Source organism: Macrobrachium rosenbergii, chromosome 4 (assembly GCF_040412425.1).
Source record: "Macrobrachium rosenbergii isolate ZJJX-2024 chromosome 4, ASM4041242v1, whole genome shotgun sequence".
NCBI classification, from domain to species: Eukaryota; Metazoa; Arthropoda; class Malacostraca; order Decapoda; family Palaemonidae; genus Macrobrachium; species Macrobrachium rosenbergii.
Window position 1 is genome coordinate 58,131,599 of NC_089744.1, and position 14,010 is coordinate 58,145,608.

General features: G+C 38.3%; 2 long non-coding RNA genes across 3 annotated transcripts in view; one reads left to right on the forward strand and one right to left on the reverse strand.

Annotated features, from left to right (window-relative positions):
- The window catches only part of LOC136834949 (uncharacterized), a 117,450-nt gene extending 113,094 nt beyond the window's left edge, over window positions 1-4,356 (reverse strand). The window contains exon 1 of one of the 2 annotated variants that reach the window (XR_010851934.1): window positions 2,588-4,356. This is a non-coding gene — a long non-coding RNA (uncharacterized lncRNA). The remainder of the gene's footprint in view (window positions 1-2,587) is intronic. The other variant, XR_010851933.1, reaches the window with a different exon arrangement.
- The window catches only part of LOC136834951 (uncharacterized), a 207,905-nt gene that overhangs the window by 11,397 nt on the left and 182,498 nt on the right, over window positions 1-14,010 (forward strand). The gene's annotated exons all lie outside the window — the stretch shown is intronic.

The following is a 14,010-nucleotide window of genomic DNA, read 5'->3' on the forward strand; positions in this document are numbered from 1 at the left end:
CCAAGTGAGCTAATACCTGTGGAACGGAGAGAAATGAACACAATTTAAAGAAAACTGACGAGGAAAGGGAAAAATGACTTCTTGGAATCTAGGTACCATGACACGCAAGAATGACTCCTCACGCTTCTCAGATCGATAGGTGACAAAGGGCGTGTGCCTCGAGAGCCTGGTAACAAGAATAGCAAAGTCATACTGCATGCTATTCATGAAATTTGGGGCTTCTCGCATGACCCCAAGCACATGCACCGAGGAAAACAAGTAATGCCGAGTCACGAGTCGGCAATAGTTTTATAAGACTGGAAACATTTTTCCCTTCGTGAATTAAGCTGAGCTAAGAAGGTATAACCATGATTTATTGCGTAAGGTCTGGTGGGACAAATATAAAAAGTAATATATATCTTTTTTGTTACATTAACATCTTGGTCATCCGTGCATTGAATTAGCTTCTGCAAAATTAAAGTTAAAAAAATATTTCTGGTATCTTTACGCAATACAGAACACGTAAGAGGAAAATTCACAGAAACTGTGTTCATGACCATCTAGGTGAGTCAGAAATCTCAGGAAAAAGGTGTCTGCCATTGTGTGCTCAAGTACTCTGATTCCGTTTTATGGTATTAGTGGACATCAAACGAGGCTCTTTTCTTCCAGATTCGTACTGCGCTTAACCGTTTTTTACTGGGTTATTTACTTAACTATGGAGACCGCCATTGCTTTATAGGAGACACACTAGTACTTAGCAGCAAATCACTTCTGGAAAAGCCTGTTTCTCGCTGTCTTTTACCCAAAGTAAAGGTGAGGTCCATGTCAGCAAGCTTGACGTTGAATTTTAATTGTAGTAACTCTTTTCTGTGTGTTAAATTTTAAGATTTGCCGGTCTAACACATTTTTAAGTTCATTTTAAAAAATTTCTTTGGAAACTAAATTATATTTATACGTAAAAAAAACTGATATACGGGTTTATCGTTAAAATGAAATTTAGCTTTATTGGAAGCTTCATTACAACAGTAGGATGAGTAAATTACTTTTATGACTGTTATTATTGGATAATATGAATATCAAAGAGACTCCAGAAGTTATGAATCAGTTATTTTATGTTATTACTCAAAGAGGTGTTGTCGGAAACGAAATATTTCAGTTAGACGTGTGCGTAATTATATACTGTCAACTAGCCTATTTACTTAAAGTTAATTTTAATCAAGAAATTATAGCGCCTAAATCCAAAAATGAGGCTTCTACAACCACTGAGAAGAAAAGCAGTTTTCAATATTCTGTTACAATGTCTTAAGTGGAATTTAGGCTGTATAATTTCTTGATTAAAATTAACTTTAAGTAAATAGGCTAGTTGACAGTATATAATTACGCACGCGTCTAACTGAAATATTTCGTTTCCGACAACACCTCTTTGAGTAATAACATAAAATAACTGATTCATAACTTCTGCAGTCTCTTTGATATTCATATTATCCAATAATAACAGTCATAAAACTAATTTACTCATCCTACTGTTGTAATGAAGCTTCCAAGTAAAGCTAAATTTCATTTTAACGATAAACCCGTATATCAGCAGTGTATGTAAACATTACTCGAACGAATAAAATTCTAACGTACATTTTGACTGAGTTATAGATTTTATTTTGAATCGCTCTCGTTCTGGCGTGTCATTTTTTGCTTAGCTCAGGATTACAGCTGAGCATTCGGGTTAACATAAATTTCCACTTACGGTTTTAGTTTAACAAACGGTACAGAAATTCTTTTGGTATAGGATTCAATTTCGCCATATACATTTCATTAACGACATCTGCCTAATGCGTATTTCACTGATGGATTTTGCAGTAAAACTATACTCAAGTTTCTATCACTTTTACGTTTATTGGCAGTGACTGAAGTTTTAATCTCCTAAAACCTCGCATTGTCTTACCCTTTCTATTACATATAGATTTTTATATCCTTTGCCAGGAACGAGATTAATAGAAAAAATCCTCAGAAATAATGTTTTCACGCAGTTTATAAAAATAAATAAAAATGGGGTATGCTAATAATAATCCTGTGAATAACGATTAATAATGAAGAGCCAAAAACCAAATATGACAGTTGACTTTCATCAGAAATCGGACAGAGGACGATGAGTTGAGGAAAGCTGTCAGAGACACTGGCCCCACATAGAAGTGGGAAAAGATACAGAGAAAGAAGAAGAATGAAGATAATGGTGATTAATGTAAAAAAAAAAAGTTTAATCCAAAAAATTCCAGAAATTTTATACCGCCACGCCCAGCTGATACACATCAATTAGCATGAAATATGTTAATAATAATCCTGTGAATAACGATTTATAATGAAGAAAATGGTGATTAATGTAAAAAACTAGAAGAAAAAAAAAATTTCCAGTATATTGTTACATTTAGCTTATCAACATCAGTTAACATGAAAAATGCTAAATAATCCTAGCTAACTTGTGAGTACAGATTAAGATAAGGATAATGATGCGCAATGATTAATGGAATATAAAATGGCACATAAAAATAATCAATGGATGAAAAAGCATGAAAAATGGATAATGGTACAAAATAGTTTTACTCATTTTACTTACCAAATTTTGAGAAGTTCTTGTCTTGCTTATTTTTGTACAGTTGTCAGTAGATTAATCCATTGACAGGCAGGGACCATCAGCATAGAGACCAGGACGTGGTGTGATCTGCTGCAATTCCGTGGCGACCCATAAACAGTTGTTGACACAGAATTTGGCAGTCTTCATGACACTGGAAACCACTAATAATTTTGTCACTCCTTGCCTGATGCTCTTGTTCAAGGTGAGAGATATCTGTTCCAGCCTTCCTCCCATCAGCAAGAGCTTCTGTCAGCCGCTCACACATGTTGCAGGCATCCTTTTTCAGAAGGCAAATACAAAATATTATAATTGCAGCTGAAAATCTTCGTACAGTGCCCTGAAGCTGGTCAGACTTTTTGCACCCCCGCATCGGCGTCTTTTTACGGGTGCATTGCCTCTAACTGACAGAAGATTGTTATGTTCATGGGCGACCTGCTACTGTCTAATATTGTTCCATCATCAGATAATTTTTCCATTACAACTTGGGTCTCCATAGCTGTTATTGCATTTATAGAGGAAGAGGCAGCCTTGCAATGTTACTTCCTTGCCTTTGTAGGTAACACAGTAGCTCAATATCCACTTCTTTATCTGTTCAGCCGTGGACTGCTTTCTCGCGAGTGGTTTCCTGCGAATATTTCTTTTAGAGGTATGCTGTCTACATTGACCAGTATTCCCTGAAGATCACATTAATCGCCTCATCCCCCACCTTGGAAAAATACTCGTTGCAGCTGCAAGGGGAACTGACCTTACTATAACAGTTTTCTTGTTGCTAGTCTTCTTAAAAAAAGTTTTGGTAGGGCAGAGCAAGATTTTTTTTTGCGTTTTAGTAACTTTACCAGCCCATGTTTCTGATCTATTAACCCATTTTCTTCCCTTTTCGTGCTGTACCAGGTGTTCAGCTTCTTCAATAGAAGGTTCCACAGGTTGGGACCAACCGCTGGTGATGGCACTGGCATTAGCATCAAAACTGATGAGGGTGGCACATTTTCCTAAACGTCTGTGGCTGCTAATAGCACAAGGGGATGGATCACCACATTCTCTATTACTATTACTGGTGTTGGACTCACGCGTCATCAGTTGTCAATCACTATAATAACAGTTTTTTCTTTATTTCCATGAGACTAGGCTTCCTTTTACGTGTCTTTACCTCTTTTTAATATCAATGTTTTCCTCTTTACCCTCACCTATAATGACACTTCCTTGCTCAAAGCAACACTGTCTCCAAGATCTGTTACCCATATAGGCTCATAATCATCACATTCACCATCAACTGAACTAGAGGCATCGTTCAGAATTGTTTTACCTTCACCATAGACACCCCTGACACAGCACTATTTTCCTTTATGCTTTTTTCACACTATCTGGGATGACCCGGTCACATCAAACTCTTCCATATAATCTACAGTGTCTAAACTCATTATAACGGTAATATTATCACTCGACGTTAATAATACAGACGGTAATAACGATAAAGCTTTTTGTTTATGGAGCCACAACAGGTATGTTGCGGCTCCATAAACAGATGGACATTTTATATTCCGGGCGCTGATTGGCTCTCAGACCCCAGGGAGTCAGGGGACAATAACAAACGTGCCAAGTGGTTGGACCGCTACCAGGTCCCAGTGTATAACAGTAGTCGCGACGTTATTATTCCTCTATAACAGTTCTCCATAAGAATGGGTAGGTTGGTTGGACAACCGCACTGCGGGTAACGTTATTCTTGATTAAAGATATGCCTCATAATGAGTGTCTCACAACAGGTTTATCGAATGATAATACAATTGTATATTACACTCATTGCGACATGTAAAACAGCGTACCTTTCTTCCCTACAGATACCATATAACTTGCATTACTACTTGATGTGTCCGTTTCCTTGTCTGTTGAGTCATCTTCCGTCTCGTTCAACACGAAACTATCCCACAAGACACATTTAAACAAGGAAATTGCCTTCCTTAACCTAACCTTGACCAAACGTGAATGCGTACAAAGATCACAATCTTGGTCTTGTTTTAACCGAAGTCATTTCCAATGACAAACAGGAAAAAAAGTGATGAAGCTTTTCCGTACCCAATCCCACTCTGGTCGTCAGTTCTGGGTGTTTATTTTCCCGTTTTGCAATACTCCGCATAGCAGACGAAAAACGTAGGCAACGGAAGGAACAACCAAGTGTTTTAATATCTAATGAGAACATTGTACCACATGCTAAAGTGTTATGTTGTGTACATCTTGTCTATATTAGATGAGGTAGAACAGAAGATTCACGCCATGTGTGAATGTAGCACTGCATTGTCCTTATAGTCAGCATCGGCTGGGCCTGGCCTAACTTTTCGTATAATCCAAGTTAACCTTAAAATTTCCAAAAGGCTGAGTCTTATATAATGTCATTTAGTTATCCAAGAGTTTCAAAAAGCTACCAAGGATAATGAAAAATGGTGGCGAATTCTGATGATGCTACTCATCCCAACCTATATAGGCTGCAGGTTTCAAGTTGCAAAGAACAAGCCACGCTGAGTAGTTTCGATGTGACGTTATTTCAAGTAAATGTTATAGTAGCCTAGCGTTATAAGCTTTCTCCAGTGAAGTAGGTTAGCTAGAAGACTCGCTGCCATATTTTGGTAAACCCAAATGACATTATACAAGGTTCAGCTTTTTTGAAGTTTTAAGGTTACTAAGTTAGGCTAGGCCGAGCCGATGTTGACTGTTAAGTATACCCGTTGTCATGGCAGTGGTGTTAGGCACAAGTTAACTTATGAATGATTAGCCTAAGATTAAGAAAAGTGCATCTTCGTAATTTTCCGAGTGCAGCAAGCCAAAAACAATAATTGCAGTGCTAGTGAGGCTAGTGTATCATGCCTACCATAAAGTTATGTGACCAATGTTTTCAGCCTAGGCTAACCTGTCTCAATAGTGATTTGACATTTCTTAATTGTGTATGTACATTATATAACCTAAAGTAAGATAAGTCAGTGTAGCTCTACTGGAGGCACTGCAACTTCCCCACTAACACTATTGTGTATGCCAGTGACTTAGAGAGCATTAAAACACCTTATTTCAATTGGGAGGCTTCTGAGTTAGCATAGCAATTCAGGAACTTAAGTGATATTGTCAGTTAACCTAAGAACTCCAACATACTCCAGTAAATCCCCAAATGAAGTTAACTATATACATTTATGGATGGGGCCCGGAGTAGTGGAGATATTTGATAACTGAACACATTTACTGGATCAACAAAAAGAAAATCCAGAGGATGTCTGGAATGCTTTCAGGAAGTATTTTGAGCCAAAATCCAATTTTAGGTTGGCACGTTTTCAACTTTGTGACATTGAGCAGCAAAATGTAATTTTAGCACTCCTGATTTGCTAGAAGATAACTTAATAGATCAGTTAATCAAAGGTATTGCATATGTTGCTGTTCAGAAGAAAATTGTCGATCAAGACCCAAAGACATTAACTTTAGGTAAGGCGCTAGACCTTGCTAGAACTGTTGAAGCAATGCAAAGCCAAATACATCAGTTCGGGTGTCCTAACTCAAAAGTGAATAATGGGCAACCAAGATTCCAGAACTGTTCAGCTAAAGACCAGTCCTGTAATAAGTGCCATTAGATAGGGCACTGGGGGAAAATGTGCAAGTCCACACATGAAAGAAGTAGGAAAATTAATGTTATAAATAGTGATGTCTGTGAAAATTTTGAGTCTTGTCTATCTGAAGATTTTGAAAATCTCAATTTTAATTCAATTTATTTGATTATTGACAGTGATGTTCTTGGTGATGTCAGTGATGAAGCTTTAGCAACTATTCAAGTAGAACCTTACAAGGGTAGATGAACAAATCTCACAGGAAAAGTTGATACAGGCACTCAAGGTAACATATTACCTCTCTGAAGATACAAGAATTTATACCCAAGATACATCGATGCAAGAGGAGTTCCTACAAACACTAGTTTTTCACACACTTCACTACAAGCTTACACTGGTACCGTATTTCGTCACTGTGGGTATATAGGTAGTACTTGAGTTACGATAATTCGCCTTGCGATAATTCAGCTTTGCAATGGGGTTTGTAATTAATACCTATACAACAATATTTTGAAAATATTTTTAAATTTCGTGCGCGATGGGTGCAGGAAGCAACGTACAATCAGGCAGCAAGAGAGACCAAATTACAATAGACTAACTTCTTTTCCTCTATCTCTTTATCCCATCTTCTAGTTAAATATGTTAAAAAAGTAAAAGAGAATGGTAGAGAATGGTAAAAGTATTGTTAGTAGCATTATACTCGTTGAGTAAATGCGTACAGCCATAAAGGACCAAACAACAAACAGCTGTTTTGCTATGAACAATTTAATCGGATAACAATAGTTGTTTTGCTTGCATTTCAACCACTGTACAAGAGTAAACAGTTACTGTAGTTATGTTACAAATGACGTCAAGTAGAATAGGACTGATATGTTATTACATTATACCCTTATTCGCAATGGAGAAAAGATCGGCAAGGAAATATACTGCTAAATTTAAGCTGCAAGTTGTAGCTGAAGCTGCTTATGACTATAAATTATCATGCATCGGCAACATGGATGAAACCCGTAAACTTCGATATGCCATCAAACTCGACCGTAAATAAAACTGGAGAGAAAAGTATTTTAATCAAAACTACTGGGCATGAAAGAACGCATTTTACTGTTGTTTTCATGCCGATAAAAAGATAAATGCGTAAATCTCATATGATGTAGTCAAGTGAAAATAGCAAACGGAATCTGTTGATTGTTTTTATACAGTAAACATGCCCCCAACACTTTTAACGAAAATAATAACTAAATTTAGTTCACAACGAGACGTATTCAAGTTACATTTCAACATGAAAACACTGTGTATAACAAAAAACAACCTTGTCCCATATAAATAAAGTATCTAGAGATTCATTTACTCTAACTAAAAGCAAGAAAATCATTCTGAAGTGTGATAAATATGGCGAAGTAAGCTTGCTGCGTAATCGCCCTCAGCTGATTTCCAAACCAAAACATTGATAGCTGTGTTTGTATATTATAATACAAGAATAATATGAGAATACATACAATATTATTGGATATAGTGAAGTAAAGCATAACATTTTAAAAGATCCATGGAATAGATGCATATTCGTTATGTTTGTACTTTATAATACGATACTAATACAGGCAGTCCTCGGTTATCGGCGATCCGGTTTTACTGGGCTTGTCTAGTAACGATGATAACTGGATTTTCGGCACCGATATGCGCCAATCCCCTGTTATCGCCTCTGATCAGTGCCAATAAATAGGGGTTGGCACTATTATCGACTATTTTCGGTTATCGTAACACTGTTGGGAACGGAACCCCCACCGATAACTGGGGACTGCCTGTATGTGAATATTACATAGGTTAATTTTGCATCGTGTATGATCCAATCCCCTGAAAATTAGTTTCAAAATTAAGTCTTCAAAAGATGCATGATACACGAGTATATACGGTAAACTCTGTAAAACTCAAATTTGCTGTTTTATCATCCCCTGCCTCTTCCAATATTAAGTTATATGTAGCCATCAACAGCCTGACACCATTCAAGTATGCCAACAACAGACTGAATCTTGAGGAGTACCCATAACAGTACACGTTTGATTTTTGTTTGTTTTATTCAATTTCATTTTGTATTGAATTATCATAAGTCAGTCTGCACTGAACCTCCAGAATTAGCTGATATCAATAGTTAGTATACCGTATATGTATAGAGTATACTGTAGGCTAGGCCACCATATATGTACAGGCAGTCCCCAGTTTACGATGGGGGTTCCGTTTTTATGCTGTGTCATAAACTGAAAATCGTCAAAAATCCTAAGAAAACCTTACTTTTAATCCTTTGGGTGTACTGAAACTCCTTTGGGTGTACTGAAAACGATGTAAACTGCATTTTTATCGAGTTTTTCATCAAAAAACCTCAAATTTTTATTATTCTGCCATTTTGAAGCCACATTTCTTCTGTCGGATCGGCTTACGACGTGTCGTAACCCAGGAACATCCGTCGTAAACTGATAAATAATTTCTGATGAATGTATTTGAAAAGCGTCTTAACCTCAGAACGTCGTAAGCCGGACCCGTCGTAAACCGGGGACTGCCTGTATAGATGTACTGAATACCCTAGTGTAGGCTAGGCTAAATTTGAGATACGTTTTTTTCCTACAAACGATGGGGTTTTTGGAACGTAACCCCATTGTAAGTAGGAGAATACCTGTCTTGAAATACCTTGCAAGTATCCAGGCGATGCGTGGAAACCAACAAGATTTTACGTAGCAAATACTCCAGGTCCAGTAATCTTTGGGTTGCATACTTGTAGAACTCTAGGGTTGGTACATCTGAACTGTGAAATTCAGACATTTCGAGAAAGCAAGAATTTATGTAAACCTATCAAGGCCCTTAGTGATTTGGTTAGCAATTACCCAGACAGGTTCCAAGGTGTAGGTAAATTCCCTTGTAAACATAAACTGATAGTTGACAAGAGTGTGGAGCTAACAATACATCCACTCAGGAGAGCACCAATCCAATTACGGGAGAAAATCAGAGCTGAGCTAGACAGAGTGATATCCTTAGATGTACTATGTCCAGTACAAGAACCTACTAGTTGGGTGTCTGGTATCACATATGTTCACAAACCAGATGGCAGTCTGCATGTTTGTCTTGACCCTAAGAAGCTAAACACAGCTGCGAAGAGAGGACTTCATCACACCCCTACGTTAGAAGAACTTGCTCATCAATTTTCCGGAGCAGCTGTATTCAGTAAGTTGGACGCAAAATCTAGATATTGGAGTGTATGTTTAGAAGAATAGAGCCAGTTATTAACCACATTCAACAGTCCTTTTGGTCATTTTTGTTTTAAGAGACTCCCATTTGGTCTCAAAACAAGCCAGGATGTATTCCAGCAGGCCATGGACTAAATTTTGGATGGCCTTTCTGGATTAGTTGCCATTGCCAACGACATGGTGTATGGATTTGAATGAAGATGACCATGATAACAATATGCATAAACTGATGCAGCGAGCACAGCAAAAAGGATTTGTGTTCAGTTCTTCAAAGTGCAGAATTAAGGAAGAAAGTATACCGTATTTTGGCAGCATCTACAGTAAACAAGGCACAAGGCCCAATCCTTCCAAAGTTCAAGCTATTAGTGAATTGACTGAGCATGACTGAAAATGTTACAGACCTTCAGTCATTTCTTTAGCACCTTACATTCCCAATCTTAGCTCGCTCACAGCACCGTTACACTAACTTTTCCAGAAAGACTGTGATTTTCAGTGGTTCAACGAACACCAACAGGCTTTTGAAAAACTAAAGAAGTCAATTTGCAGTGCCAGAACATTAGCATATTTCAATCCTAAGAAGTCAGTGATTTTACGGGTCGTTGCAAGTAAGGAATGCCTAGGAGCAGCATTGCTACAAGACAACAAACCTGTTGCACATGCTTCTAAGAGGAAATAGGTACGCTAACATTGAGCGAGAGCTGTGAGAATGCGCATTTGCAGCTGAACGCTTTCTTACATACAAATAAGGAAAACATTTTGTTATTCAGTCTGACCATCGTCCTTTAGAGATGATTTCCAAGAAGAATTGTACAGCAGCACCTGCTCGCTTGCAAAGAACGTTGCTTAGACTACAGAAGTATGACCATGAAATAAAATATAAACCAGGTCGTAAGATGATCCTTGCAGACAGTTTGTCAAGACTTCCGAAAGAAGGAAAAGACGCAGAAATATACTTGAATTCACCAGTGTGTTTTGTCCAGTTTGGTACCCAACAACTGGGTGAGTTACAAGATGCCACAAAGGAAGATGAAGAATTAAGTTTCCTCATGAAATATATTTTTCAAGGATTTCCGGAATTCCAAAGAGATGTGCATTCAGCTCTAAGAAAGTTTTGGTCCTACAGAGATGAATCAAGTATTGAGAATGGCCTTATACTAAAAGGAAAACAAGTTGTTATCCCAAAGGTTCTTCAGGAAGAATACCTCAAGAGTATTCACGAAGGACACCAAGGTGTTGCATGATGTCTGCAGTGCGCCAAGTCCAGTGTGTATTGGCCAGCTCTAAATATAGATATTGAAATGCTTGTCACAAATTGTACGTTGTGTCAGAAATATCAAGCAACACAACAAAGGAAATAACTTGATCCAATTATGCCTGATGTTCTAAATGTTCCTTGGCATACAATTGGAACTGATCTTTTCTCCTTAAATGGGGAAATGTATTTGATTATTACTGACTACCATTCAAAGTTTCCTTTGATTGAAGCTTTAAGAATTAACTCTTCCAGTGACAAGGTTGCAAAATTGACAAGCGAAATATTCTCAATATTTGGCATCCCAAATAGGAGTATTTCTGACAGTAGTCCACAATTTCAAGGAGCAGCATATCAGCAGATAGTAAAAAGTTATGGTATATCACATATCAGCTTGCCTCATTATCCACAATCCCATGGATTCATCGAAAGAGCTATTCACACACATAAGTCTCTACTAAGGAAATCTCCAAAAATATAGATATGGCCTTGTTGAACTTTTGGACAACCTCTCCAGGTTCACACAGTCTGTCGCCTGCAGAATTATTATTTGGAAAAAAAATCCAAGGCAACCCTCCCATACACACCAGTGGACTCCTTGATGATAGTCATAGTCAAGAGATGAACAATAAGCAGGATGAAACCCAGTGTCAATGTAAGTACCATAGCAAAGATTTATCAGAATTACACCTGAGACAACCAGTGGCCTTTCAAGATGTGGGACTTAAATTCTGGTTACCAGGAACAATTATAGGCATTGGACCTGAATCTTGTTCATATACCTTCCAGCGTTCAACAACTAGAAGGAAACTTAGAAGGTACTGATTCGTCCCAGACATGTCATGTTTGAGGATGATATGAATGAGACTTCAAATTACATAGCATTGCAGATAGTCTTGTGTGAACCCAAAAACAGTATATGATACCCAGCAAGAGCAAAGTTGTCCTGAAGTAGCAACATCATCTAATGAGAAACCCAGTGACACTAATGCAGAAATATTTACCCCCATATGTAATGGTGATACACCAGTCAAAATAGCATTACTGTGTCTCAATCTGGTAGACTAGTTAAGCCTACTAGACATTTAATTGATCCCTCGACAGTCTCAGGATACGCAGTGATGTAGACTATGCTTCCAAAACAACGAAAATATGACAGTAATACATCGCTCGCTGTTTCTGTTCTACCACCTTCAAGTAATGTGCTGAAGAAGCATTGCACAAGGACCGGCCTGCTAAACTTCTTGACACAGTTGGAATATCAGACTCTACCCCTTATAAAAAGCTCCATCGTCTGTGTTGGTTAGACATAAGCATAGATGGTGAATAATAACTGGTGGCCCCTTAGAGGGTTGGTGCCTCAGTGCACCTCATGCGGTGCGCTGTCGACTTTACTTAAGGTTCTTTGCAGCGTCCCTTCAGCCAAGTTGCAACTCTTTCATTCCTTTCACTGTACCTCCATTCATATTCTCTTTCTTCCATCTTACTTTCCACCCTCTCCTAACAATTGTTACACAGTGCAACTGTGAGGTTTTCCACCTGTTACACCTTTTTAACCTTTTTACTGTCAATTTCTTTTTCAGTTATGAATGACCTCGTAGGTTCCAGCCCTTGGCCTTTTGGCCAAAATTCTGTATTATATTCCATTCCATTCCATTCCAATAACTGGAGGAATTATCTGCACACTAATAATGTAGTTTGCTTTGCCACCACCAGGGCACAGCGAAAAGAGGAAGACCAGTCACTATGAACTGGATGGTGAGTCACATAGGAATTCCAGGCAATGATAAAGCGGATGAACTAGCCAAGAGCACAAGGTACATTGACAGAGTGCAGATCCACATACAACCTGCACTACAACAGATCAAAATGCCATAAAACCGCTCATGAAAGCAAACATGCTGGAAGACCTACGGGCATGGACAGATAACTGCCAGATGGTACAAAATTAGTGCCTCCCCCACAGACAGGCACACACCGAGAAAAACTAGCTGTATGTATTCACAGACTAAGGCTGGGATACAGAGCCTGCTGGGAAATTGTTAACCCCAGTGTCAGACCATGTGAGCACTGTGAGGAAGAAACACAGCAGCCTCTCCTACACTACCTGCTAGAATGCAGAGAGACAGCACTGCTCAGAGGCTTGTACAAGCTGATGTAAACTCACCAGACGCAGCTAAAATAGCAGCAACACTTGCAAAGGCAATAGTCGAGGACATCGACACATCTTGCTAGTAAACTTACCGCCACCAAGATAGAACAATGCAATGAGACTTTCTACTTTCCAGCTGAATTGTAATGTAATGTTAGTGTGTTCAGAGTGGCACTGGCCACCAACTCACTTAACATGTACTTTCATACTACCACTACAAACTTTCTTTAACTACCACCATCATCCTCCTCAACTCATCCCATCCCCTCACCGTAAGGCCCTATACACATCATCTCTGTCTTATTCCAACTAAACTTCTACCACTAAGAATACTCTGCAGGACTTTAGGGTTTAAAGGGTTGGACAACCCCACCTGCAATGTTTCTCTATTTTTCTTTCAAAGGCCTTACATCTTCAAACTACTACTATCCGTGACATGATGGCCCCCTCCCACTACAACCATCATCCTTCCTCCACAACTGTAAATCTCTTTCATTTCCTATAACAAATGACCTTCTGAAATTTTCAGATAAATAACACAAGAGTTGGCTTAATACAATACAACAACAACAACACCACCAGGGCGGTGCTGCTTGCAGCCACTGAGCCTTGTGGTGATCTTCAAACACCTGGAAACAAAGGATATTGAATTGGCGCTAATATGTCCTGCTATTTTTTTCTTGCTCATTATCTTTATAATGATAGGTTGTACACTTTGTAGTTGCCAATATAGGTACAAGTACTCTTCCTAGTAAAAATTAAATAACATTTCACAGGAAGGCAAAGCATAGTGAACTATATGTAGCTATAATTTTGTGCAGTTTGGTGAAATATCGTTAGCAGTAGATACGCTTGGTATGTTCACTTGTCGTATATTTTCAGCATATTACTATGGCACATAATTGCAGGGGTGATCTCTGTTTTTAAATCAGAACATCATTAATCTTGTATGTGCCATATGATTTTTAAAGAATAAAAGTTCTTGCACGTAGTAAAAATGCTCAGTAGCAAGTATACCTAGGCCTATAGGTTATTGCAAGTCTCTTCTTTTGTACATGCTACCATGATGCATAAAGACACTTGTTGTATTGTCAGTCATTACAAATTCTTTGCAGTAGGTAGTCCTGCAGGATACTGTCTGTGCCATGAGTTTTCCAGTGTTAGACTTGTAAAGGCAATGTTTGAGCTTT